The sequence below is a fragment of the Mandrillus leucophaeus genome, unplaced genomic scaffold, assembly GCF_000951045.1.
Source record: "Mandrillus leucophaeus isolate KB7577 unplaced genomic scaffold, Mleu.le_1.0 Scaffold122, whole genome shotgun sequence".
Taxonomy (NCBI): Eukaryota; Metazoa; Chordata; class Mammalia; order Primates; family Cercopithecidae; genus Mandrillus; species Mandrillus leucophaeus.
In genome coordinates, this window is record NW_012100543.1 from 4590685 (window position 1) to 4618621 (window position 27937).

At 45.9% G+C, this 27937-nt stretch overlaps 1 protein-coding gene across 2 annotated transcripts in view; it reads left to right on the forward strand.

Moving 5' to 3' along the window:
- FAM49A (family with sequence similarity 49, member A) overlaps window positions 1–27937 on the forward strand; it is a 112398-nt gene that overhangs the window by 23534 nt on the left and 60927 nt on the right. Inside the window, exons 2-3 of one of the 2 annotated variants that reach the window (XM_011971437.1) lie at window positions 19713–19754; window positions 21442–21597. The gene's annotated coding sequence lies outside the window, so the exon portion shown is untranslated. Of the gene's footprint in view, window positions 1–19712; window positions 19755–21441; window positions 21598–22293; window positions 22529–27937 lie in introns of those variants that run through there. The other variant, XM_011971438.1, reaches the window with a different exon arrangement.

Sequence of the window (27937 nt, forward strand, 5' to 3'; positions counted from 1 at the left end):
AGGAAACTGATGTTCAAAGAGGGGAGGTACCTAGTTCCAGACTAAGTTGAAGCCAAACCTCTGGTTCCAAATGCCATACCCTTGTTTTAGCCCAGGATACTTGCCTGTTTACCTTAGCAAATGTATGTGGAATAAATATGCAAGCCAAGAATAGGTGAGTTAATTCATTTGAAGGCTAACAAATGCTGAACATATGTCATTTGTGGCTTTTGGAAATCATTGTGAAAATACCTTTATACTGTAAAAAATGAAAAGAACGTCGATTCTCATGGATCAGTTCTGCTCGCCTACGGATTGTCCCTGAAACATCTGCAAGTTCAATTGAAATATGACTTTCAGATGGAAGAATGCTATCACTTTCCCAAGGCTTTCTTTCCTGATTTCTACAAACATCAAAGCTGAAGTTTATACTTTTTCATTTTGATGATAATCGGTTTCCTTAATAAGTCTTGTCTTTAAGAGGTAAATTCAATCAGCTGCTGTCTGCTACAAGACTGAGTGGTTGTGGCTCTGTGTGTAGGGGGTTGGTGGGTCAGGGCTGTCTTTATTTTTCTGCTCTATTTTCTTCTGATTTCCCATAGCAACAATTGACCCCCTTGCACGTTAAAGACTCCCGCAAAGGTAGAAGAAGGCATATGCAGTGATGCTGGAATTGTCTTCCATGTGGTTATCTAAGTGTGGCCTCCAAGGAAGTTACTTCTAGAGCCAGTTAATTTCTGACTTAATCAGAGCCCGGAAGCCCCAATCATGCTTCTGAATTTGGTAATGACAAGTGTCTTTGCAAACATCTGGGAAGAAAACAAGCTTACAGGAAGCTTTGACAGACAACAGTAGTTAAGCCCCAACAACAGTGTGACAGATGCCAGTGGAGCAGTGTGATAGGCTCCAGCTCATGGGTGGACATGGCAAGGACTGTCCAGAGGAGAAATGGTCACCTGAGACTGGAACGTAACAAGGGCAGTCTTCCAGTATGACTAAACACTGAAGTTTTCATGACTCAGCCCATCCACCAAAGGGACTGATCTTAAGAGTTTCAGTCCTAACCTCCCTGTGTGGCGGGACAGACACATCAACTAAATGGGATGTGTGACTTCACTCACATCGGCTCTCTACCTGGGGTCAAACCAGGCATTCAATTCTAGCTCTGCATTTTAAAATGTCTATTACATATCAAATACTGCACTAGCTGTATCATCATAGGAGCTCGTTTAAACTCCACAGCAGCTATATAAGGTGCATATCAGCTTCGTTTTATTATATAAGGAAATTGATGCTCAAAGAGGGGAGGTACCTAGTTCCAGACCGACTTGAAGTCAAACCTCTGGTTTGGCAGCAGGGTAGAGAGCCCTGAGATGCTGGCACAGAGAGTTGAGGAGTCGCCTTTATTATGCCCAGGCCTGCAGGTAGATGAGCTTGATCTTCAGTCATCAGATACTTAAGGAATGTCTGCAGGCACTGTGCTTGGCACTGGGGCTAATGATGGTTAATGCATTTTCTGCCCATAGGTGAAGTCTAGTGGAGTGCTGTTTCTCAGAATATATTCTTGCGTCATGGAACTTCTCCTAGCAGGGGATGCTCAGAAGGCATTCATTCATCTCTTCATTCATTGAACAAAGGCTTTAAAACAGTATGTCTGGGTGGACCCTCGGAACATAACAGAGGGCAACACTGATGTGAGCCTGGCCCTGGAAGCCTGCAGGGTGTCTAATTGTGGGCGAATACAGATAGAACTGGGGATACGGTCTTTGTAATCATTTTTAAAGGTGTGAATATATGTGTAATGCAAACAAAATTGTCGAGGGAACGTGTACACAATTATTGACTAACTTTAGTGTGTTTCATTTACATCGTGACTATATGTCTTAAAAGTTTTTTTAAAAAGCATTGCTGCATATCGAAGTCTCTCGAAACTGTCCATGGCGGGTTTGGGCTCAGCAGTGCTTCTCTAGTGGTGTCCTTTAATTTAGGCAGGCTTGTGCAACACTGTCCCATCTTGAAGTATTGAAGAAGACTGTATCTCCAGGCCCTGGCTCCTCAAGCTCTGCCAGCCTGCAGGAGCCAGCCTTTCAGCTGCCTTTCTCTGTGGCTCAATGCCATTCATTGTTTAAGCTACAGTTCAAGGATGAACGACTAAAGTGATTCATTCCAGCATTTGACAGATATTTATTGAATGCCTACTTCATGCCAGGCATAGCTCTAGGCAGTAAGGATGTGACATACCAGTTAAGGAAAAAAAGTAAGTAATAAATAATAACTTTAATAATGTTAAAGTAATAATAATAGTATTTTATTATGGTAATAATAACATTAAGAAAAAAGTACTAAAGTAATGTATTTATCTTATTTAAGTAACAATTATATTTTATATATAGTATACTATTATAACTAATAATAATAACTTTAAGGTAAGGTAATAAAGGAATATTTATTGCCTTCTAGTATATTAGTAGGTCAAAAAGTCAGTGGGAAAAATGGAGCCGAACCAAGGAGATTATGGCTACTGCAGGGAAGGCCATTGTAGTTGAAAAGGGAAGTCAGGATGGTTCTCATTGAGAAAATGACATTTGAACAAAAGCTATTAAAAGGTGAAGGAGTGAGCGCACATATATCTGGGAGAAATGTGTTCTAGGCAAAGAGAAAGGGCATTGGGGCTGATACATTTGAGGACAAGCTAGGAGGTCAATGTGGTGGACCTGCTAGAACAAAGGAAGAAGAGTAGCTGTGGATGAGGTCAGCAAGGTCCTGGGGAGGCGAGGCCTTCCCCCCTGAGTCTGATGAAGGGTGCTCCTGGAGAGCATGTACTAGCAGAGGGTCCCGGTGGGACTCACATTTTAGTGGCATCACTCTGGCTGCTCTATGGCAAGTAAACCACAGGGTGTCAGGGATGGAATCAGGGGACCCTGGTGGCAGCATGTTCTTGATGGGCTAGTATGGAAGGTATGCAGGGATGCTGGATATATTTTCAAGGTAAAGGCAAAAGAATTTTCTGAAAGATTGAATTTGGGGCGTGAAATAAAGAGGAGGCTCAGATGACTCAGTATTTTTGTCCTAGCAACTGGAAGGATGGGATTGTCATTAGCTGGCATGAGAAATAACGTGGGTAGAGCAGGATTGGGAGGAAAGAGGAGGAGTTCTGTTTTGGGCCACGCTGAGTTTGAGTTAGGCATCAGAGTATAGCTTCTGAATAGACTGCTGGTTATTGCTGGCAAGGGAGAGGTCAAAGCTGGAAATATAAATATGGTATTTGTCAAAATAGAGATGATATTTAAAGGTGTGAAACTAAGGCAAGATCACTAAAGGAGTGAGTCCTGATAGAGTAGAGAGGCTGAAGGGCCAAGTCCTGGGAAGTGCCAATGTCAAGAATTTAGAAAAAGAGACAGAAGCAACCAAAAAGACTGAGAAGGAGCAGACATTGACTAGGAGGAAAATTAAGAGACCTCGACCTCCTAGTGGTCAAGTAAATAAAGACTTTCTAAAAGGGATGATAACTCAATTATATTGATTATTACTAATGGATTTAATAACGATGAAGACAGAGTTGACCATTGGCTTCAGCATCGTGGAGATCATTGTGTCCTCTGCTCTCACCCGCAGCCCACCCAGCCCGCCTCCTTTGCATGCCATCATGGCATGATCTGCTTATGTAGCTGCATCTCCTGCAAAACATTTTTCTGTCTGCCATCCTGCAGTCACGCTCACTTGTGTGCTTATGCAACATTGATGAGCACCTCCCATGTATCAGCAACTGTGCTAGATGGAATGAGTATGCAGAGTTGAACGTGGTATTTTTCTACCCTCAGATGTCTTACAGCCTAAGGAGAAAAGCAAGGTGTCTAGAATCTGTTACAGCAGAAGAAAGAGATTGAAGGATAGTAAAATTATGAGAGTTCAGAGGACAAAGAAATTTTCTCTGGGAGTCAAGGTTGAGTCCATGGCTGAAGTGGCCTTTAAATTTGGCCTTGAATGCTGGATAGGATTTAGAATTAAAGAAATGGAGGAGAAAAGAATATTTTAGAAAAAGGGGCATATAGGAGTAAGGGCAAGCAGGTGGGAAGGCTGGAAAGGGGACCCTGGACTGAAGGTATGGTATAGGGAGGAGAAGGAGGAGTGGAGAATGAGGCTAGGATTTGGGCCAGGGACCCGATGAAGAGGGCCTTAGAAAATAGAGGCTGGGCTTTATTTCTTAGTCAATGGAGGAATCATTAAAGGTTTTTGAGCCATACAGTGATACAATAATAGCCGTGCTGCTTTGGGAAGAGTCATCTGGCTGTATGTGCAGAACTGTCCAGGAGAAAGATAATAAGGGCCTAAATTAGGGCAGCAGAAGTGGGGGCAGAGGAGGGGGCGGATGTGAGGCACTGCAGGAGCAGAGTTCACGGGCTCAGCACTCCAGAGGGATGGGCACATGGTCTGGATCTGGGGCCCTGGGCCCTCCCTGAGAAACTCATCAGCCTTTTGAGGTCAGTGGCCTCGGCTGTCCCTCGTGCTTGTCATCCCCACCCCCACCCCATCCTCTTCCAAGCCCATGTGTGCTCAAGCTTCACCTCGTTAATGAAATGAAGCTGCTTATTTTTGGAACTCTGTGATTAACACAGTTGCTGTGTTTAGGAAACAAAAGAACCCTGTGCATTTTTCAGGACTCTCTACCTGCACCGTGTCCACCTAAAAAGGTGGAGAGCTGGCGCATCCCGGTCGTCTCTGGCCTCCAATCTCTGATCTTCTGTTGCACCTGATCTGATCCATTGCATGCAGCATTGCCAGTCATTGTTGAGCAAAAGCAGCTCTGGAGGCCTAGAGAGGGCGATACACAGTGCCACCCGACCAGCAGCACCATAGGAAAGGTCAAGCAACCAGATGGGGCTCTCCACTGTGCCTCCATAAAACTAGGCAGGCTACTTGCCCATTTTTCCCAGAAAAACAGCCTAGTCGTTTGGCCAGTTGTGCCAGAGAATGGAAGGCCTCTCAATGCCCTGCGGTTCTCCCAGCCCCCAGCTGGGGCTGGCAGGCTATGGCCCCCAGTGGTATCATCACTGATTTCAGGAGGCTAGAACCCTAGCACTGTGGGGGAAGGGCTGGCCAGCTGCCAGTCCCAGCATCCCAATTCCTATGGCAGTGCAGGGGGAAGAGCCTCTGTGGGGGCGAGGCTGGCTTCCTCCTGAATCTGCCCATAAAAGGATAAAAGTGCTGCTATCTGGTCGGCATTGGTAGGATTGCTGATGATAAATTTTTTAAAAGTGTGGATTTTTCCCCCTTTTTGCAAGGATATGTGTGTGTGTGCATGCAGGCGCACACGTTCGGGTGTGCCTGCGTTCACACAGTTTGCAGCCTGTATGTGCTAACAGATGGATTCAGCCTCATCTTTTATCCGGTGTTACAGAAGATAAAACTGAAACTGGATGATATGCTGCCTCTTCAATTTAAAAGAGAAAAAATAAAATAAAAAGCTCTTAAAGGGGAGCCCTTATGGTAGAAAAGAGTGGTCCAAAATATTGTCAGGCTTTACTCAAAAGGCAAAGAACAGCAGAGCCATTTGAAAGTAATTTTTCTTCCTCCTCCCTCTTTGACTTCTCCAAAATATATCATCTATGTGTCAGAAGTAGGGCAAGCTTTAAGGCTATTATGAATTATATATCAAGGGACATCATTTCCCAGGAGTCTTGAACAACTGCCCAATGGTTTAAATTTTACAGACATGCTCTTCCCCCCAGTGGCAACAATTTCTGTCGCTGCAGTCTTCCTGAGATGGAATGGGAAAGTGTTTTGCAAAATGCACAATGAGACGTTATGCTAATAAAGGTAATTGTGCAGTGGTTGGAAACTATTCCTTCCTGAAAGAGGCTTTTATCCTCCGCAGACTGCCCCACACTGCAGGTACTTAGGCTGCTTCAACTGGTCTTGCCTTCTTTTAGCTGGAGTCAGATATGTCCAGGGTGAGGACAGATTGAAAGAGCGAAACTGGAATCAACTGGGCATTTCTGTGCCCATCGTGTAAGACAAAGACCTTGCCATTTCATTTGAATATCAGATATGCTTTGCCTATCTATTTATTGTTCTGTAAGATTCAGGAAGAGCTTTGTGAAAGTCATTCTTTTCTCTAAAATTGGAAACATACATTCATTGGCTAAATAAGAAAGGTGGGTTTGAGGGTCTTGGTACTTTGCTTCCTTACCACTATTGGATGGATCAGAAAGTTAGCCCAGAATACGGGAGCAGAGGACGAGCGATTGCCAGAGTGCATTGCTGGGCAGGGCCTTCCAGACAGTGACAGCGACAGCTGCAGGAAGTGGCCTTCTCTGCTCCGTGCTTCACACTCTCCCTCCCAATTTATTCTTTTCAAGTGGATATTTTAAAGTTCTGAGCTTTACTGTATGTGGCCTTGAGAGAATCCAGATATAATTATTTATATAAGTTTGTCGATTTCTTAATCTTTAATAATTATTTATTAGTTACCTCACTTTATTCTTACAACACTTTTGAGATATGGAGGGCCCATCATGTTTTTCCCATTTGAGAGAGAAAATAATTGAAGGAGGGGTGAAGTCACTTGACCAAGGGCGCTACTGCCAGAGGAGTGATATTATGTAGATCTAGATCTAGATCTACACACACAACACCACACACTCACACGGTATAAAATACAAACCTGACAGTAGCACCCTATCTCCACGAAATAATAAAAGGTAAACCCCTACATTCAAAATCCTTTACAAGGATTTGCTGGGCCCTCTGGTCCTCCCAGCCCCTGCCTCACACACGGTGCAAGCCTCCTTCCCACTCCATCCCATCAATTTCTTATGCTCCAGTCACACCCCTTCACACAGAGTTCCTCACATGAAGAGCTTTGTCACTTGTTCATTTTCAAGGCCCATGCTCTCTGCCTGAACACCCTATTCCCACTTCACATCCTCACTGCCTCCCTTAGTGGTGTATGGAATTCACACTCTGATTAGGCCCCAGCCCCTCCAGGAAGCTTTTCCCGGCCAGATCCTGTCACACAGGTGGAGTCTGGTGCCCACCACGGATACTTCCACACCAGCCCGTGCAGCTGCCACACTGTACTTAATCGTCATTTCCTGTGTTTATATTTCCTGGAAGCTTATGGGCTGTTAGCAAACAAGATGGAGGTACCATACCTTGTTCTCTGAATCTTCATCCCCAGGGGTGGAAGAAATGCAGGAAGCCCGTGACAGCCTGCAGGGAGGGCTCCAGTGAGATTCCTTCTCCTTCTTACTACCCCTCTGTCTGAATGCACCTCAAAGCCTTTACTAACAGGTAGGCTTCGGGAACTGTGTGCCATTCAGGTGTGTGACTCCTTCCAAACCCCAAGATGAGATCACTACTGCCACCCCACCCATCACCCTCTATTACCCAGGCCCTCAGCACCACGCTCAGCAGACATATTAATGAAAGATACTGATTTCCAGGGTCTGTGGCATCTGATTGGTCCCTAAGTGGACACAATCCCTGGTGAAGGACACAGAGTTCAGGATCAGACACCCTTCTGCCATTGACTGGCTGTGTGATCTCAGAAATTTCACCTGAGCGCTCTGGACCTTTGTCTCTGCATCAGTGAAATGAGAATGGTAGATGCTACTTGAAGCTATTTTGTTAATGAGAGATTATTTTGTATAATGAAAAGTACATAAATCATATGCATAAGTATTAGCCATTATTAGCAGGAAAAAATTCAAGTTTGCAATCCAATATATTAGAGGTTTATTAATAATATGTGGTAAAATTATTTTGTCATTACTGAAGAAGTCATTGGCTTAGTCAGTTCAGGATACTGTAACAGATTACACAGACTAGAGTACTTAAATAACAGAAATACATTTCTCACAGTTCTGGAGGCTGTAAAGTCCAAGTTCTGGAGGCTGTGAAGTCCAAGATCAAGGTGTGGGCAGATCCAGTGTCTGGTGAGGGCTGGCTTCCTGGCTTGCAGATGGCTGTTTCCTCATTGCATCCTCATATGGTGAAGAGAGAAAAACATCATCGCTGTTGTGTCTCTTTGGAGAAGGCCACTAATCTCATTCACAAAGCTCCATCCTCATGACCTGATTCTTCCCAAAGAATCTTCCCTCACCTCCAAATACCATTACATTGGGAATTTAGGCTCCAACATATGAATTTAGGGGGATACAAACACTCAGTTCCTAGAAGTCATCTTGTTGCTGCTTTAGATGTTACAACTTTTAAGTTAAAAAGAAAAGAGTTTGATGAGCATTGCATCAAAGAAATCCATTAGTTGTTTGGCCAAGCAGATTTCTTTATCTCACTTAGCCTGGGCATCAGAAAACCCACTGTCCTGGGATGTGGATGTGAGGAATGAATGACAGAGGAGTGATGGAAGGAGCCAGCTCCTGGTATGTGGGGGTTTTGGAAATTTCTTTTCTATTTTTTGTTGTTTGAAATGGGGTCTTGCTCTGTCACCCTGGCTGGAGTACAGAGGCATGATCATGGCTCACCACAGCCTCACCTTCCCAGGCTCAGGTGATTCTACCACCTCAGCCTTCCTTGTAACTGGGACTACAGGCACATGCCACCATGCCCAGCTAATGTTTTGTATTTCTTTCTTTTTTTTTTTTTTTTTTTTTTTTTTTTTTTTTTTTTTTTTTTTGGCGAGGGGTTAGGGGAGAGATAGGATCTTACTATATTACCCAGGCAGGGGTAATTTCTTTCCCTGAAGTTGTCCTACTTCCAACCTGTGACCCTAGGTCCCAGATAGATTGTAACCAGCTTGTCCTGAGTTCTGAGTAAGCCTTGCAGAGGGAGTATAGAGACCTCAACAAAAACATTTTCTCCGAATAGATAGGTGACTCAGCAATGGACACCAAGAAAGCTGCATTTTGCTGAAAGTCAGTAAGAAGCTCGGGACCAGGTCTGGGGCAGTCAGCCTCCTATCCTGGACCATGGGCTCCTCATCTGCAAAGCAAGGGGCTGGGCAGAGAGTTGCCCAGGTGGCTTCCAGCTCTGGCATTCAGTGCATCTAATTTATAGTTGAGTGAGTTGTCATTTATAGACCAGGAAGGGTGAAATTATCCCCATTAATCTGCTCACAGTTCTGGTGTTTGAGAAACTACTGGGTCTTGCCACATCTCGAATTAGCTCTAGGCCCTTGGGCTTTTAATTAAAGGGCTTTGTGAGTCAGATAGTTTACGGTCAGATTCACATCTTCAGGGAGACACAGAGGGAGGTCCTCTGTTCTGTCATCGCTTGTTTAGAAATCAGCTACCTCTCTCAGTGTGAGAACTCAGAATCCAGAGTCTTGCAAGGGACTTCCAGGAACAGCTTGTGGTTACGACTCACCCCTGACTTTCGCTGACTCCAGGCCCCAGAGGCTAGGGGACAGTAGATATGCTGCCTGGCATTGCCTCTTTCCTTGTGTGTGTCTGAGTGGTGCCAGCCTGATCAGATTCTGTTGCAGTTCCCTGTGCTTGCCACAACGTCGGTCGCGTTTCTTACCCAACTCTGTTTCCGCTTCTGGTGGTTTGTGCTAAATGCATTCTCAATCCCAAGCGGTACAGAGAATAAAAGGATTGTCTTTAAAAAGTGGCTTTGAATGTGTCGAAAGTAAGGTTGCCTGCTGTGTGTTTTTGACAATTGCTTCCCCGGAGGAGCCTTTGAAAACCTCACTTTTCAAGATGCTTCAACTCCTATTAGAAAATGACTTAAATAAAATTGCTCTTCTGACCATCGCTGCTCTGGATGCCAGGCTAGTGATTATTTGTCTGACTTGAGTCTCCAGGGCTGGAACTTCACACCGTGTCTTTTCACTACCCTCCCAGAGGAGGTGAGAGGAGGTGAATAGACACTTGTCAGATTCTTCTGCCTGGTGTCACTGTAGGGGATGCACACACGCTGGAGTACAGGCTTGCTAAAGAGAGACTACATTGTTATTTCAACTAGACACATTTGCTTTTTCTGCAGATGATTACTGAGCACCTGTGGTGTGCCCGGCGCCATGTTAGGGCAAGAGATCTACCTCATCCTTGCATTGTAAACCTGTAGCATCCGTGGCAATGTTTTGCACCACTGCCCTCCCAGGGTTCCTGCAAGCTGATTCCAGTTCATTTTATTTTCCTTCTGCATGCTGATGGGTTCAAGGTATTTCAATGGGCTACTGTGAGACTATCTCCCCGTCAGGATCTCTCAACCTTGGCACTAGTAAGAGAGTCTGGGGCAAAGTAGGTCTCTGTTAAGGGAGGAGGAGGGGTGTTCCTGTGTGTGGTCAGATGCTTAGCAGCATCTCTGTCCAGTAGCACAACATCTACCTCAGTTGTGACAACCAAAAATGTCTGCAGGCATTGCCAAATGTCTCCTCCCTGTTTTACATTTACCAAAGTGCTGTTTATGCCCTTTACAGTTAAGGAAACTTAGGCACCAGGAAGAAACTTGCCCAAGTCAAACAGTGAGTTAGCGGTACAGCTTTAGCTACAATTTAAGTCTTGTCTTCCCAACCCAGTGTCCATCTTATGGATCCATTCAGTGGTGTGCTCCTAAATGTTTAATAACAAATTCTCTGGGATAAACAAAAGCCAAACAAACTTGCTGGGAGCATGGGACAATTTCCATGGTGTAAATACTTCCACCATGGCTGGTTTCAAGCTACTTCCATGGCCTCACTGATTATGAAGTTGGGAAGGGATCTGTACAGTTGGCTCTGGTGAGCTGGTGCCAGCCAGCTCAGAATGCCCCTGGGTCCATGTGTGCTGCTCATCACATGTTAGTCTTGCTTTCCCCTGGACCTCGTTCTGCCACCCCCAGACACATGCGCTTATCACTGTGATGTCCTAGGGGGAAAGCAGTCGCCTGGTAAGAGTTTTTGATAACTTCTCTGGATAAACATAAAGCAGTTAGAGTGGAGTTTTCCCTCTCTTCTGTTAAATGAAAGTTTCTTTTCACAGTCTTTCCATTGAAGAAGTTGGAAAAGTCATGGGATCGCTCTGGTCTTAGAGCAGAAATGAAGTTCCCCAGAAGGGGGTTTTGGACAGATTGATCTCTTGGGCAGGAACTAGGTGCTGTTACTCGCCATCAGATGTGTCTACTGTAAGATGCTTGGGAGGCATCAAAGTGGTGACAGTGGGGGGATGTTGGATTTTACCATTCTGGAATATAAGAGAAGGAGTGTGGCTGGTGTTTTAGTCCCGATAGCAGCTATGACCACTGGGAGTCTTATTTTCTACACCTACAAAAGGAGAAATAGTGATCCCCTTCCCACTGTTGGTGAAAGAGCAGATGAATCTCTGCCTGAGTCTCAGACACCTACTGCCCACTTGGTTGCTTGGTGGATCGGCTGGCTATCAACAGTGTAAGCTCATCAAGCCTAAAGACTTAGTAGGTCTTGACTTTCTCACCTTGACCATGACTCAGTGTCATGTGCTCCTAGTCATCCTGTCTGTGGTCCAGTGTTAGCCTGGGAAGCACCAGGGACTGAGGGAAGAACCCTCAGCTAGTTATCAGGCGATCCAGGTTCTCCTCCTGCCTTTGATATCACCTCATTACATAACCTTGGGAAACACTTCGGTGTGACTGGAATGTGGATACTCCCAGGAGAAGGGTAGGAGCATGGTAGAGCATTTGGACTTTATCATGAAGGTGGCAGGAAATACTTGAAGTGTTTTAAGCAGGGATGACACATCATCAAATGTGTGTTTTGAAAAGTTGTTTCTGCAGAGAACGGGGCCACAGCCCAAGCAGGATCAAACCAGTTAGAGGATTGGTGTAACAGTCCCGTCAGAAAGTGATGAGGTAGCTGGGTGCAGTGACCCACGCCTGTAATCTCAGCACCGTAGGAGGCTGAGGCTGACAGATAGTTCGAGACCAGCCCTTGGCAACATGGTGAAACCCCCTCTCTACAAAAAAAATACCAAAAAAAAAAGAAAAAAGTCAGGGATGGTGACCTCCATCTGTAATCCCAACTATTCAAGGTGGAGGTTGCAGTGAGCCAAGATCATGCCCCTGAATTCCAGCCTCGGTGACAGAACGAGACCCTGTCTCAAAAATGAATAAATAAATAAATAAAAGTCATGAGACAACTCATAGGCACTAAATGCTGAGTGGCACAGACAGAAAGTTCTATGAGAGTTCAGAACAGGGAGAGGTCAGTATGGATTGTGGTCTTAGGTGGGTATCAGAGAACACTTCATGGAGGAGGTAAGACTCTGCTGCTGGCCTTGAAGGATGGTAGACAGGGTAGGGGGTGAAAGTCTAGGCTGCAGGGCAGGGCAAGAGAGTACAAAGCTGCAGTAAATCACATTTGGGCTTAAGCTGGGAGTTTACATAAAGGATGGCTCTAATTAGTATGCAGTCATTTATGGAAGAACTTGTACCCTCAGCTAAGGAATATGGATTTTGTTAGAGATGGTGGTTCTCACATGGAAACTGCATTTTCCTGTGGTCAATTTCTGTGGGGATCTTATCCTTATCCATTCTTCTATCCACTGCTCCCCCGATTGGGATGGGGGGTGTGCACCCCCCTCCTGTAGCCCTGTGCTGTTGGGGAAGGCAGAATCCCTTTGCATCTTGGGGACGAATGCAATGCTGAATACTGATCATATGACCCCTGCTTTGCCTCACAGCAGGGAGCCCAGGAACAAGAGCAGCTGTGCTATTGTCTGGAGCGCAATTGCCAGTGTTTGTCTGCTGAGGCCAGGGGTGACCCTTGCCAGCGTCGTAGATAAGCCGGCTCCCAGCTGTCATGGGTACATTCTCAATCATTCCTCATCCTATGGATTCTGACTCTCTCCCGCTTCCCAAGAATGATGGAAGTTTTTCATTTTCCCCCGTGCCTGCTTTGTGAAAGTGTGTCTGGCTCTGCCCACAAAAATGAAGGATGACCGACCTCAGAGTATCCAAATAAAATGAGATTTGTATTTTCTGTGAAGTGTTAAGAAACAGTTTGCTAGAAAATAGTATGAGCAATATATTGTTGCCTCTGTGGCTCACATGAGGAGATTGAGGCTCATCGGTGTGTAATGACTCACAGGAGGTGGCACAGACAGGAATTGGCCAGGCGGAAACTAGAAACCAGGGACCCTCTGAACTTGAGCATATTCCTGTTGGGTTTGAACAGGAGCATTCTACAGAAGGGGCTTCACTGTCAGGGTAGTTTTAGCAGAGGTTTGCCTGATAAGAACATGACTTTCTCGAATGGCAGTGTATATCTTAGGTTAAGCTCTTACAGAAACACTGCACTGAAGGGCACTTCCACACATTGAGAGTCCCAAGACTGTTCAGCCACTGTGCACAGGGCAAGTCACTTGCCATGTAGAACTGGAACCCAGATCTCCTGCTTCTCAGCCCAGAGAGCTGTGCCTCCTAGCTGGCCTTATGGCATAAGTGATCTCTACAGAACACCCAACAGAAGCCACCTGACAGTGTCCCTTGTAGATAGTGCTGTAGGCTGGGGCACTGGGAAGCTTTGAGGTGGTCTATGGGACTCAGGGGGTGTTTGCCATGTGACACCATGTGGCCTTTGGGTGCATGAGGGCTGTAGGTGTTCACAGGATATGCTAGAGCATACCAGGATTGCTGGAAACTTGGACAGCACATGACTCTAGTCAGACTGACTCTAGACTCTAGATTGTCCTCATTGCAGTATGGCCATGGTACCATTGCTTAGTTTCTCACTCCAAGGCAACATTGGCCTAGAACCTCTGTAACATGCCCTTACATCTGATAGTCAAGGTCAGCTTGACTCATTTAGGGCAGTAGTATTTGCCGAAATTCAAATAGATGCCAAATACCGCGCTGGTCACTTTAAATGCTAGGCACCCCTAATGACCCTGGAATAAACCTGTTATTCTCATTTTGCGGATAAGGCAACTAAGGCTCAGCTCCAAACACCGGAGACTGAGGTTCATGATTTCTGGGCTTGAGACCCCAGGCTCTTTCCACAGCACCATCCTCCACTAATGCTTACAAAAGCTTTTGGGACACCCGCTTACCATCCAGCTACAGATGAAATTTAGAAGCATCGGTATGTGTAAAGTCTTCCCCAGCCTGACAACAGCCTCTTTTTCTACTCACTGTATCTCTGCCACCACTTTCCTTCATCCCCAGCTACGCTGGGCTGTTCACTGCCCTCAGAGAAACTGAATTTTACGAATTCAACCATCAACTCCTCATTTGTGCAGGGCTCTGGGCTAGTTACAATCGTTTGTAAAGATGAATGAGACATGACCTCTCCTGTTAAGTAACTTTCCACCCAATGGTGGAGATAAAACATGAACAAAAATGTAATAGCTCATTTGGTTTTCAAAGTAGTCCAAAGAGGCTTGCTGGTATATATCACCATATGATCTGCATTTAACAGGTGTCGTATCTGAGGATCTGACCATAGTGACTGACTAAAGGTCACACAGCCCAGCCAAGGCCAAGTTAGGGGTAGACCCAGGTCAAGACTAAGTCAAGGCATCCTCCTGGCTTGCATCCCCTGGGCGTGGTCAGGCTCAGACTCCACAGCCCAGACTGCTGGTTTTTGTCTTATTGCTGCCTTCCTGATGGAGACAAGGCAGGCTGTCAGCTGCTGACATCTCCAACCTGCTTAAGGTGTGCCCCTTGCCCCTCCCGAATGGTGATGCTCCTATAGTTGGAGCCCTGGATGGGAAGAGGGGAGGTAAAAATGCCCCTTTATCTGGCATCCAATTGTGTTGTTGCTTGGGGCTGTCAGAGAAGAGGAAGCTGGTCTCCTTGGGTTTCTAATGTGCCTCCCACTTCCTCACTCAGAGGAGACCTAGTGTAACTGACATTCTGAAATGCAGTCTCAAGGAGAAGGAACCCGCCCCAGCGGCTGTGTTCAGGCAGTGCGATGTGAACTCATCGAAAAGCTTGGTGGAGTTTCCTGAATGCTGCAGCCAGTTTGGCAGATGTTCTCCTGCCCTGAACATGGGTACACTCACCTTAATGGCTATTCAGGTGTTACAAAGACCACAGAGAGATATTAAACCACAGCCATGGGAAATGGAACTAATGTGAGCCCAGGAGTAGAGATCTGGGCTCTTGTTCTGGTTCTGATACCATTTGCCACTTGCAACTGCCTTCCCCACCCTATGACTCATATACGCCACCTCTGAGGGTGGCCTGGGTCCTCTCCTTTGCTGTAGAGTACAGTGGTCAGGGCCCGGGGGGGGTCCCTTAGATGTGAGTCCAAATGCGCACTTTGTTATCTACTTGCCGTTAACCCAGAGTTCGTTACCCAGCCTCTCTGAGTGACTGTCCAGCTCCTTATCTGTAAGATGTGGATAATAGGAGCACTGCCTTTTCCAGCAAGAGTGGGGCGAGGGCTGGATGGAACATCCAGGTGATGTCTAGACCATGCCTGGCACACAGTCAGTGCTCAGTGAATAAGGTTGATATCTCCTGCCCCATCACCATCATCACTGGTTTGTTGGCCTCTGACTGTCTAGGACTGCCTGAGCCACAGATAGTAACTAACTCCCAGTTAGTCACTATCTGGTCTTTGGGCTCCTTCCATGCTGGGCTTCCCACCGTGGGAAGGCTGTGTGCTGGGTGGCATCAGACAGATACTTTCCTTCTCTAGGTCTTAAGTGTCCCCCAGAATAACATTATAACATATAGTCATAATCACAGCTGTTGTGTGGTGAACGGTAACCCATAAGAAGGTAAGTGCATTCCCTAACTCCCACAACCTGTGCACATGGCCTAATTTGGCAAAAGGATCTGTTTACCAAAAAAAATCATCACTTGTAGAAGCCCCTACACAAAACAGGTAAAAAGTATCTCTATTCCTGTTATCACAGGATGAGGGCCCAGAGCCCTGCCCGTCAGTGCCTCCAAGAGCCCTGCCAGTTTCTAGGGCTGCTGGGAGCTGGCAGGCTTCTCTGGGGCCTCTGAAAATCCATGGCCTTGAGGCCCTGTGATGCTCCACGATTAAACATATGCCAGAAACGGTCTCTTCAGAGAACAGACAAATTCCCTCTGCATTCTCATTAGCACTGCACTTTACCTGTATTGATGGGAGAGTTTGTTAAGACTGATTTCCTGGCTTCAAAAGAACAGCAGATTCTTCCTTCCTCTTGGTCAGAGATTCCTAAGAAGGCAGATTCTTAGGGAAAGAGCAAAACAAAAACGAGCTTTAAATGCCACCTCCTTCCCCACGAGGCCCAGTCGGGGGGAAAGGGGAAGATCTCTCACCAGGCTAGAGCTGCTCACCTCCAGGCATGATCGGCAGCAGAAAAAGGCCAGGCCTTGTCTGAGAGATGTGCCTGTCCCCCGAGGACCCCAGGTCTGTGTCCTCCCAGTAGACTGCAGTTTCTCCAGCAAGCCCAGTACTGGTGGCAGCTGTACTCCTGTGCTGGTTTCCCATCTGCTTGCCTCAGGCAGTCCTCAATGGGAAAGCCACAGAGCCCTCGCGCTTAAGGGCCTTGACTGGCTGCTTATCAGAACAGCTGGGTATTCGGGTTCCGGGCTGCCAGGGCACAAGGAACCCACCAGTCTCTTAAAATACACTGTTTCAGTTAGTGACACCCTCCCTTCTCAAACCATAGCATGTCTGCTTTATAACCAAGTGGCATCAGTCTGTTTCTCTATAAGGCCAACGAATTCCATGAATTCTGAAGACAGGCAGGTGAATATAGGGAGAGTGAATTATTGCAAAGAAGTATTTGTGTGGATTGGGAAGCAAGGCATTGTCCAGGAGAGTTCTCTACCAACACAACTGGATATAAAAGTAACCAGCCTGTGGGAGTGTGGATTGTATTCAGGTGACCGCTTGTTCTTACATGCCTAGGACAGTCCTGGTGTCTGCCTGCTGTCCAGCAATATTATTAAAAGGGCCCCCTTTCACTCTCAGAGGTATCCTGGTTTGGATGATAAACCATTAAGTCACCCCAGTTGTTTGTCTGTGTATATAAAAGTGGTTAGCAGCTCTTAGTGTGGATGTGTAGTGTAGGGAGTATGTGGACGTAAAAGCCTGTGCCCATGTGCTCTGACAGCCCAGAAGCTGGCTGTGGGTTAGCACGGCTACACGGTTGTGGGCAAGTCACTTAACCATTTCACAGCACACATGGCTTTGAGGTGAGATCGGGGGCCTCACAGTGCGATAAATGGTGGTTCAGATCCTTTCTCATAGCCTGCTAGCTTTGACCTTTGCAGAATTACTTAGCTTTTCTTAAATTAAGAATAATCATATGGACCTCTCAGAGTTGTTATTGTTTTTACATAATCTATATACAGCATCTAGCATATTTACTGACAAATCATAACCTGCCAACAAATGGTGACTGTTGTTATTGTTGTTGTTATTGTTCTAGGGCTGTGACTGTTTTTGGCTTTAGTCTCTTCACGGGGGAAATGGTGAGAGATGACCCCTGTCTTTCCTGGCTTCCCAGGCTTCATGAGGCTGAAACCCAGTGGCATCCCCGAAGCCTGGTGTCCCGGGCATGTGTGCCCTGCTGGTGCTGGGGATGCACAAAGGGAATTGCCTGCCAGCCTGCGCAGCTGCTCCATCCCTGTGGGACATAGGAATTGGATTCCCAAAGCATCATCCCCTCCACCCATCCTGGTGACTCTCCCATCTCAGGCCCTCCCTTTGTCCCCTCCCTGGCCCAGCCACTCGCTCCTCCCACAGTCTTGCTGTATAAACACGAAGACTAGGATGTCATTTACTGGTGTTGGCTGACATTGGTCAGCTGCTACCCAGAGGGGACTAGGGAATAAATTCCTAATTCTGCCTGCACAGCATCTCTCAGTCTTTCCTGCCTGGAGAGTCTCCTATCTTCCTTCTCTCCTTTTGAAGGAAGGTGTCGTCTGTTCCTAGTGTATTTGCTTTATTCTCTTTCTTTCCACTATTTGGCTTTGCAGAATTTGAGCCAGACTGCCTACATTCACGCCTTGACTCTCTCACTCAAAAGCTAAATCCCATGGACAAGTGACTTAATCATTCTGTGCCTCAATCATTCTGTGCCTCAGTTACCTCATCTGTAAAAGGGGACAATAATAATGCCTATGTAGTTTGGTTGCCATGAGGTTTCAGGGAGTCACTATATGTACAGTGCTAAACAAAGCCCAATATGCAGTAAGTACTTGATCAGTGTTAGCTATTTTTATTATCTAAACACCTACCCCTTCTGGTTTTTCAGTGTTGGTGTGTGCTGCTAGCATTGAGGGACTCAATCTAAGCTCTGCTGCTGGTAAACTGTGGACACAAGCATGCCCCACCGTGGGTTTTGGGTCTCTTGACTGCCCACCCCGGAGGGTGAGGATGTGGTCTTTGGGGCCCTTTTGGCCTCTTATAGTGGATATTGCCTTCCCTTCTGTTGCTCTGCCTTGCTTTTCAATTTCCAGAACCATTTAGAAGGGGAAGGCAGCAGCCATTTGATGCTGTTCTCTAACCCTCCCCTGAATGGGGTGGGGAGGGACAGGACACAGGGAAAGGTCACTAGACTGGAAGACAGGAGATGCCTATTTCAGGCCCTAGGTCTGTTTTGAGACTCTGGATAAGGCACCTCCTGTCTCTGATTTCGGCTTCTCCATTTATAAACTGGGGTGATTACCCCTCAGCTTTGTACCTCTCTCAAAATGAGCAAAGATGAAAAGATATGGGAAAGCGTTATCCTGGCTGCCAGGTGCTACAGAAGGGCAAACTCCTGGTTGTGTTGGGTTGTGTGCATCCCCACCAGGCCAGGCACAGGGCATAGCACTGTGGAAGTAGCCTGGGCCGAGCGTGGCTGCTTGGATGGCAGCAAATGCCTGCTGGTGTTGCTGGTGATATGTGAGGTTGTGCAGTCTGTGGAGACGAGAGATGAGAGTTTTCCGTTTCTTTCCCCCCTCCTTGCTCTCTGTTCTCCCTAATGGACACTTGGCCCTGGGGTGACCCACACAGTAAACCATCAGCAATTGCTTCAGAAGGCGTGGAGTCCTCTCAAACATATACTGACTTTTTGTTCTATGTTTGGTTTGGAGGAGTGGGGCAGATCCCTGGGAGGCCATTAGCTGTGGGACCTGGAGTGAGCCCCTTCCCTTGGAGAGCCTTTGTGGTTGCATCTGTAAGCTGGGAGAAGGTGGGGTGAGGGTGAGAGCTGAGTTGGGGTCCATGTTTACTGAATGCTAGTCCATGGATCGGAGCCAGGTTGGTGACACTAAAACCCTCTGAGAAGATTTTTAACCATACAAGTTTCCTGATCGCTACTCTGGATTGTGTCTGTTTTTTTTGTTAGCTTCTAAGATGCATAGCCAGTATGGGGGACCTGCTGGAGTAGGGGGGACCGGTATGTGATGGCTTACCCATAAGGGTGCTCTGCATTCTCTACCCCCTGGTGCCCATCAGGGGGTCTATGAATAGTATTAGCATGAGTAGAAGTGGTATTTGATTATTAAGTTATTATTAGGGTCATCTCTGTATGTGGTGTGTGGTTGTTCAAGTTACCAGGTGACTGTCATTCTTTATGATGTGCATTTGGAGTTGGGGAATTTCTGTAAGCCTCAGTAAGTAAATGGAGTGAACAAAATGGATAGGAAAACAAGCAGGAGGTGCTTTAGAATCATGATCAGGAGGAAACCCAGTGTTCCGCCTGACTGACCCACTTGGTTTTGTGGTGGAAGATAGCAGCATTCGTGCTGAACCCAGCTGAGTGAATCCGTCCCAGTCGTGCACTCTGAAAATGGGTTCAATTTTGAGGACATTTGAGAAAAAAGAAAAAAAAAAGCAGTGAGGATGGGATAGCTCTCCCTGATACCTGATCACTTTCCAGATCCTTTTGCGACACGCCTGTCCCCTCAGCCACAGTCAGGAGGTGAGGAACATGGCCTTACCCCAGATTCCTTCTTTGGAAATTCACCACCTTCCGTGTCTACACCTGAGTGTGTGGAAAACAGCCCTGTACCAGGCTGTGCTCAGTGGTGGGAAATGGAATTTGTGGACCCCAACCCTGAGTTTGGAGGAAATAAACGTCTTTGCCCCACCCCATTACCATCACAATCCGGTTTCCCAAAATGCAGGGCCCAGTTCCACTAAAGTCCACTCAGAAATCACTTTCTCATCAAGCCAAGGACATTTCAGAGTTGCTATGTTTTCTCTATCATTTCCTTCCCTCCTCCCCCACTTCACTTCCTGTTTTTTCTTCCTCTTTCTCCACCCCCACCCCATCTCTCCTGGCATGTCCCTTGTTGTCAGAGAACAGGAACAAAGCCTTGAGCCAGGGAGCATTGATAATTATGACTTCCTGAGGTGCCCTCTTGCTGCTGGCCCTGCTGCTGAGAGCCAGAACCAGCCCAGCCTCTAGGGGCCTGGGAGCCTGTCAGGAAGTCTTGGATTGTAGACCCCCTCCTTCCCCTACAAGCCCCACCACCATCCCCCACCCCCATCAGAAAGAGAATCTAATAAGAGTAATTTTTCATGCCCTTATAACAATTTCAGCTTCCAAAGAACTGTCTCATACATTTAAGCTGAAACACTGGAAAAAGCAGGCAACTCTAGTGTTTTGCCCTAGAAACAAACTATAGTTCAGTTTAGATAGCAAAAAGTAGATTTAGGAGGCATGGGTTTATTTCTGGTTCTGCATTGTATCTCTTTTTGACTCTGCAGATCATCCTAGCTCTTGAAAGACTGGTTTCCTACCTCTTTGGAGAAATGGAATTAACGGTATCTCACCGGGACTTTTTAAGGACAAATTAATAAGAAAGTATATCTATACAATTCGCATGGTATGCCTGACAGATATTTGCTTAATACGTGAGAGCTCCCCTCTGTTTTCTGTGATTTGGTTTTCTGCACAAAGGAGTGGCCATTCAAATGCACAGGAGCCAGGAAGAAAACCCTGCAATAAATAATACTCATGGAAAAAGAGTCCATGTCTGTTGCTGTGTTTCTCTGAAACACGGAGAGAGAGGGAGAGAGAGAGAGACCTGGGGCCACATATGCTTCTCACTGAAGAGCAGCACTCACTCCCCACTGTGTCACTGTGTTCATGGGTCATGGCATTTTATAACAATATTTTTCTAGTGAGAAACAGGGAGAACCATCCCAATCACATGCCTGAGGTGGGCTGTTTTACTAATTTAGCTCCCAGGGGTGAAACTACAAAAACAGCAATCTGGAAAAAGTGCCACCTCCCTTTTTCAAAACTGTTCAACAAAAAATAAAATGACTTCCCATTCAAGGTCAGTGACCACGTGTTGGAGAAGTCAACCTGACCATGTGGCTGCATTTAAAAAATAAGTCAAAGGCCAGAGAGTCAGAGATATGTTCCAATGTGTATTTGACTCCCAAACTGCTGAGTCCCCGAGTGAGACTGCTTCTTCTCTGAGCCTCAACCTCCTAATTATAAAATGAAAGAATTAGACAAGATTATCTCTTAGATGTCCTTCAGGCCTGATAATCTATGATCTTGTGACTCTCTGCTCTCCTTAAAAAATATATTGTGACTAGTAGAGAATAGGAAATTGCTTCTCACAGTAACATGACTTGCATTCCCTTTTTAGCAGGGTACCACCATCTTAAGGACAGAAAAGCTACAGGACTTTAGGAGGCCACCGTCCTGATTTGGGAAGCCCAACTTCCTTTGGCCAGACAGCAGCTAAGCTGATTCATCCCATCAGCCTGGATTGGTGAAACTGAATCACAGGAGATATTTCCAGGTAAGAAACAATTGACTTTGGTTATAGCGTGTAGCACAGTGATAACTGTCATTGTACTGCAGGAAATATGTCATATGCATGCTTATATTATGAAAGACATGAAAGAATCAAGGAAGGCATTCAAGGCTCTGGGTTCTATAGCTGTATTCTGAATGGGATCTGTGCTATCTTGAGTCTTTGGGGGTTAAGGAATGAAAGAAGGTAGCTGAGAATTACATGCAGGGGAAGAACAGGTTCGAGCTGTAGATCTAGGTTCCTTTTTCCTTGCAGAACCATTTAGTGTTCCTTTCTGCCCAGCTAGATTTAGACAGTAGGAGGAGAGGTCCTTTGGTAGCCAATCTGAGATGGAATTTAAATCCCATGTCAGAGAACTGACTTGCATCCCACCTGCTACAACATCTTTAGAAACAAATTCAGTTCATGAAGTTTCATCCAAGAGCACTTGCAGCAGACAGGCTGCAGCTAACCACTCTCATTACCCACTTCCCTGACCGCCAATACAATGGCTCTGTCTGCTTATTGCTCTTCTCTTTCCCCTCCTCCCAATCACTTATGGATCCTTTCCTTCTTATGTGCGAGGAATGTGGCCATATATACTAGAATGTCTTCACTGGAACTGCACCTGATGTAGGCTGACATCCCTCCCAGATGACTAAAGTTGGGTCAAGGGTTCAGCTGCCTGGACTGTGGTATATTAACACATCTCCCTTAAGCAGGCCCAGCGTAAGGACTCGCAGTTAGGAATCATCAAAAAAAAAAAAAAAAAAAGCCAACACACTGAGATGGCCACACATCTTCACTCTTGCACTAGTTTTTGGTGTTATCTTCTGCTATCCTCTGTCTTGAAACTCTTCTTTTTCAGCTAGATACCTTGACTTTTCTTGAAAACTAGAAGCAAAAGCGTTTCATAATGCTAAACATAGGACAGAAGGTAAGACCAGGTGATATCTAAAGCTCGTTTTGCATTCCCAGGATTGTCTTAACCCAGACTTGTTTCTTATGCCAGACTCTTATTCTTGGGGAACATGTTTATCTCATGCCTGCTTCCTTTCTTCCTCTTGTGGTTTCTTTCTCTAGAGTAGTTTCTGAGCTGTAGCATAATTCAGAGGAAGGAGAAAAGCTTTGCAACTTAGACACACCTGACTTCAGATCTCAGCTGTGCTATGTGTTGGCTCAGTGATTTTGCTTAAATCACCATTTTAAATCCCCAAGCTGCTGTTTCCCCACCTGTAAGGTAGGGATAGTACACTCCATGTTATAAGCTGGTGTTGAGGATTAAGTGAGATCATGCATGAGCATGGTTTCTTGCTTATAGGAGACCTCAGCAAATACCAGCTCCTTTCCCTACCCACCCTTTTTAAAAGCTACTTAAATATAGCTTTGACCCCATATCTGGATTTCATTTGAGCCTTGTGCCTAAAATCTAGGACAGGCCTTGTCCACAAATACTGTTAAGTCCCAACAATTTAAAAAGGAGAGAAACTGTTAACAGCCTTTTTTATTTCAGAGTTCTTCATCCATAGAAGCCTTTTCTCACCTGGACTTTAGCCAGATTGCCTCTCCAACCTGGCCGTTGGAAGGTTTTCTCTGCCATACCCAAAGTTAGAACCACTACTTTCCTACCCCTTTGTCCCATGAGGTATTAGCTGAAAACTAACTCCCTGCTGGTGTCTTTTTCCCTTCAGACTAGCTTACATCCAAGACCAAGAGTAAGGGTCAATTGATTTGGGGCAGGTGTCCTGGCCTGGCACTCAGCAAGACAGTCAGGGTCCAAGCATATGCTCATTCAGGGCTTTCTTCCTTGCCTGTTACCTTTTCTAAGGCAGTCATTCATCCCGTCATTCATTCAGTCACTAGATGTTCATGGAACATGAACCATGCAGTGGGTAGCTCGCACTGATCTTGATGCTAGGGATACAGGACAGAACAAAACCAAGTTCTTGTTCTCAAGGAGCTTGCATTTAAGTAGAGTCAAGGGATCATCAACAAGTAACACACATGCATGTATTACATCAGGCAGTATTAGGTGCTATGAAAAAAGTAAAGCAGAAAAAAATAAAGCTAAGTCAGAGAACTAGAGAGTTAAGGGAAATGGGCATTAGTGTTTTATATACAGTGCCAGGGAACACCTCTGGATAAGGCATTATTTGGGCAGGATCTGGAGAAAGTGAGGGAGCAAGGCTAGAAAGAAGAGCCAAAACTAAAGCTCTGAGCAGGGAATGTGCTTGGGCTTTACCCAACCTTGAGTGACCAGTAAGATTGGAGCAGAAGGAATGAGGAGCCTGTGGAATGAAGCGAAGGCATAAAGGACTTGGGCGTTTATGTTCTGACTGGCTTTTCTGGAGATTTTTCTACCCCTCCTTTCTCTTCCCCAGAGCTCTTACCCAATGTTGTGTTAGTCATTCATTCGAAAATCTTTACTGGGCCCTAGCTACTGAGACTGCAGATTGATGAGTCTCGGTCCCTTTCTTAGGACTCCATGGCCTGGTGCTATCAAGGCTTCTTGAGGAAGTTGCATCGATAAAGTAAGTTGAAGTAAACAGTGTCTTAATTTGATCATCATAGAGCCAATTTGTTAGAGTAGGAATTTTCCACTGGAACCTCCCACAGGTCACTTTTACCTGTTCTCTTGGAATTTACTTACATGGTAGACAATTGGTCTATCTAGACAATTGGTCTAGCTTTACAGAGACCTGAGTCTGCTTCTTGCCTTCAGGGTAGAAGGAGGATCATTCATTCAGCAGATATATGAGTACCTCTTCTATGTGAATGCTGCACCAGGCACTGGGATAAATGAGGACTAGGTCAGCCCCTGCGGTTGAGTTGCTTCTGGTTTTACGAGGAGACACACTAATGGCTAGACAACACACTTTCATCAGTGTTGCAGTAGGAATGGGTGTTTGGGGAGCTCAGAGAAGGAGTCCCCTGACCCAGATAGAGGGGTGCAACCACGGAAGCTACCTAGGAGTAGGTTGTCTGCACTCAGTCCTGGAGATGAGATATAGCCAGGCAGGTATCAAGCAAAGAGGTCAAGATGCTTCAGGGAAGGGTGTTAGGAATTTCCAGGCCGGAAGATGGAGATACATAGGCAAGAGCTGTGCCTTGGGGAACACTGTGCACCTTCACCTCCTTCCTGAGACTGTGGAATTTGGAGAGGTGAGTCTGAGAGACCAAGGGACTCACTTAGGGAGGGAAGCGAGGGTATGAATGAGGGATTTTCCAGACCAAGCCAAGTGGTTTGAGTCTATTTTGAGGACAGCTCAGAGCTGCTCACAGTTTTAAGCAAAAATGGATGAGTTGATAAGATTGGAGTTTTAAGAGGCAAAGAGCCTAATTTTATTTGAAGCCCCAGTTCGTTAAAATGCTTATTTTATACCTCTTTCATATATTATTATAAGATTATATTTTCCTTGGCTGTAAAATAAGTTCACACAGATCAACTGAATGAGATGGCCATGGGTTGTAGATGCAGACAATGACCCTTCCCACCATTGGTGCTGTAATGAATGTTAAACATCATCATTTCATGCCCAGTCTTAGTACACAAATAGCTGTGAAATGGTTAGAACATAAGTTTTGTTTCTCATAGAATTGGCTGGCAAAAACTTAACTATTCTAGTAGAAATGGTGGGATTTAGGTCTTGTTACATTTTCTTCCCATCAGAAAATGAATGAGTAATATCCGTTCCTTAACCGTCTCTCCACTGAATACTAAAATCAGAGTGTTCTTTTAGAAATTACACACTCATTAAACAGGTAATGTCTGAGTATCTACCAAGGGCCACACCCCGTGTTGGGCCGTGAACATCAGGACAAATGAGACATGGTCAGCACCTCAAGGAGTTTCTAATCACGTGACAAAGACAAAGGCAGCCAACAGTCAGAGGAGCACATGGCAGATAAGAACCCAGACATGAACAAAGCGATGTGGATGCAGAGGATGGAATGTGTTCTCTGCCCAGGACAGTCAGAGAAGGCTCCAGAAGGAGCCGTATGATTTGGGCATTGAAGGATGAGTAGGAGTTGGGAGCTGAAAGAGAGATACTCAGGTACAGAACTGCACTCTATAAATAAGGGCCAACATTGATTTCTCTGTCATGGGTGAGGAGGAAATAGCCAGCCTGCTCCTCATGCTCAGATAATGCCTCAACTCTGCTTTTCAAAAATCCATTAGTAGCCACCTCCTCATCCTCCCACTTTGTTCCCAACAGTGACTAAAAAGAAGCAAATTGACTAATTTGAATTGATCTTTTCTCTGACCCTATGGAGGTGTTAGTGAGCAGAATAGGGTAAGAGGACCAAGAAAAGAAGTAGAAAGAAGAGGAGGAGGAATTCGTCTTCATCATCCAGAAACACTGATTTAACAGCATGGATTGCACCATAGCTCTCTGGTGGTAAAATGCAGCTTTGCAGAGACCCGAGTCTGCTTCTTCTAAGTGAAAACTGTATTTCCCCTGCTACTTTCTTTTTGGAACTCTTGGGGTGGAATACGTATATGTACATACACACACAGAGGGTTTTATGTACGTGTGTATGTACATATGCATTTACGTGTGTGTGTGTATATGTAAGTATATATGTGTGTATGTATATATGTGTACATTATGTAGAATTTATTCTAGAACCTAGCTCAGAGCATGGTGCAGTTGACTTCCCATCACCCCTGCTGGCTAGAAGATGAATGGATGCGCTAGACTTAATCTTTCACCTGCACACTTCCCCGGATGTGCCAAGATCTCTGCACTTTATGGTATTGGATGTTCACAAGCTCCAGGAGGTAGCCTGGGACCAAGTACAGAAGATGAGACTGAAACTCAGGGAGGAAATGGCTTGACCAAAGCCCACAGCTATGAGGACATCAGGATCAAAACTTTTGTCTAATTGTCCCCTCTTGCACTGTTCATGCTGTGTATCATCCTCTCCACAAGCAGATGGGGCTTCAGGCAGACCAAGGAGGAAACTATGAAACTAAGCATTGTGTTTGGACTTGAGTCTCACCTAGACTCCAAAATGCAGGACTGGGCAAGCAGTGAGGTCAGAGCAGCATATGTCTAGAAGCCCTCTGAAAGCTACATCTTTCCCTTCGGTGTCCGCTCACATGCTTCCAGGAATGGGGAACTCACCACCTTACAAGGAAGCTGGTTCTAGTTCTAGAGACTGGGCAGTCATCCCTCCTTACAGAATCATCTCTAAACCTAACCATGCCTCAGTCCTAGTTGGCATAAACATCTCAACAGCGAGGGGCTTTGGGGTGAGTGCTTTGCTCTGATGGAATCTTTTGGAGACAAGGGCAGCTCTATGACATGCCCTTTACCAAACTGCATTTAGAACCACTTGCCCCCCTTACAGCCAGGGCTGTCTGGTTTCTTGTTCTTAGGGGCCCTATTTGTTCTTCCTAATGGACTGGGCTGGAGGCAAGACCTATGACCTGGGTTTCTTCTCTTCTTCCTCTAAGGAGAAGTAGACCTCAACACGTGTTTTCTCTGACCCCATTCTCTCCAAAACCCTGGCTGCAGCCAGGGCGAGTGAGCATTCCTTTTACATCAAGTGAAGTTCAAAAGGATGGTTTAAAAGGAGAAAGAGAAGATGCTGGGAAAAGGGAGTGAGGGGAGAAAGCGGCAGTGTTCTTTTCAGAGGCAGCATCCTCCTGCCCCTGCTCCTGCACTGAGGCAGGTTCGAGCACACTCTCATCCTGGCCTGGGCTCTGTAGTCCTCCATGTCCTCAGAATCCTCACCAAAGGCCACCTCCCCAAAGAAGCCTGACTTGATAGCCCAGCTGAAAAGAGTTCCTTTCTCCTTCAAAACCCCACAGTGCTGCCTCTGTGTAGCACTTTCTTGATACAACAGGGATACAGATTTAAAAATAAACAAAAAGGGAGAGCAGAAGAAAAAAAAAAAGTGGCCATGCTATCTGGGGTTAACGTAGATTCTAGTCCAAACTGCCACTGACTCACCAATTAACCTTGGTCAGCCCTCCTCCCTTCGTCTTAACTATGAGGGAATTGGGCTTGATCATGCAGCTTCTTCCATCTCTGAACTTGTCTTTAAGACACCCAACTCCTAAAAGAGTCCTTGAGTCCTGTTGAATCCCACGTGGCCTGGCAGGACCCTGATGTGTGGTTTGCACTGAAACCACCACCAACAGGAAGCCCCGCTGGAGGGAGATAAATTACCCCTCACCTCTTCATGGCAGGCAAGGCCTCTGTCAGCCCTCAACAGACAACAGCTGATCTGGCTCACAAAGTGAAGTGGGGCTAGCTTGTACCCCACCCTCCCGGCTGCAGGCCTGAATGAGGCAGCTACCAGCCCTATGCTGAGTGCTCTGGCATAGCGACAATGT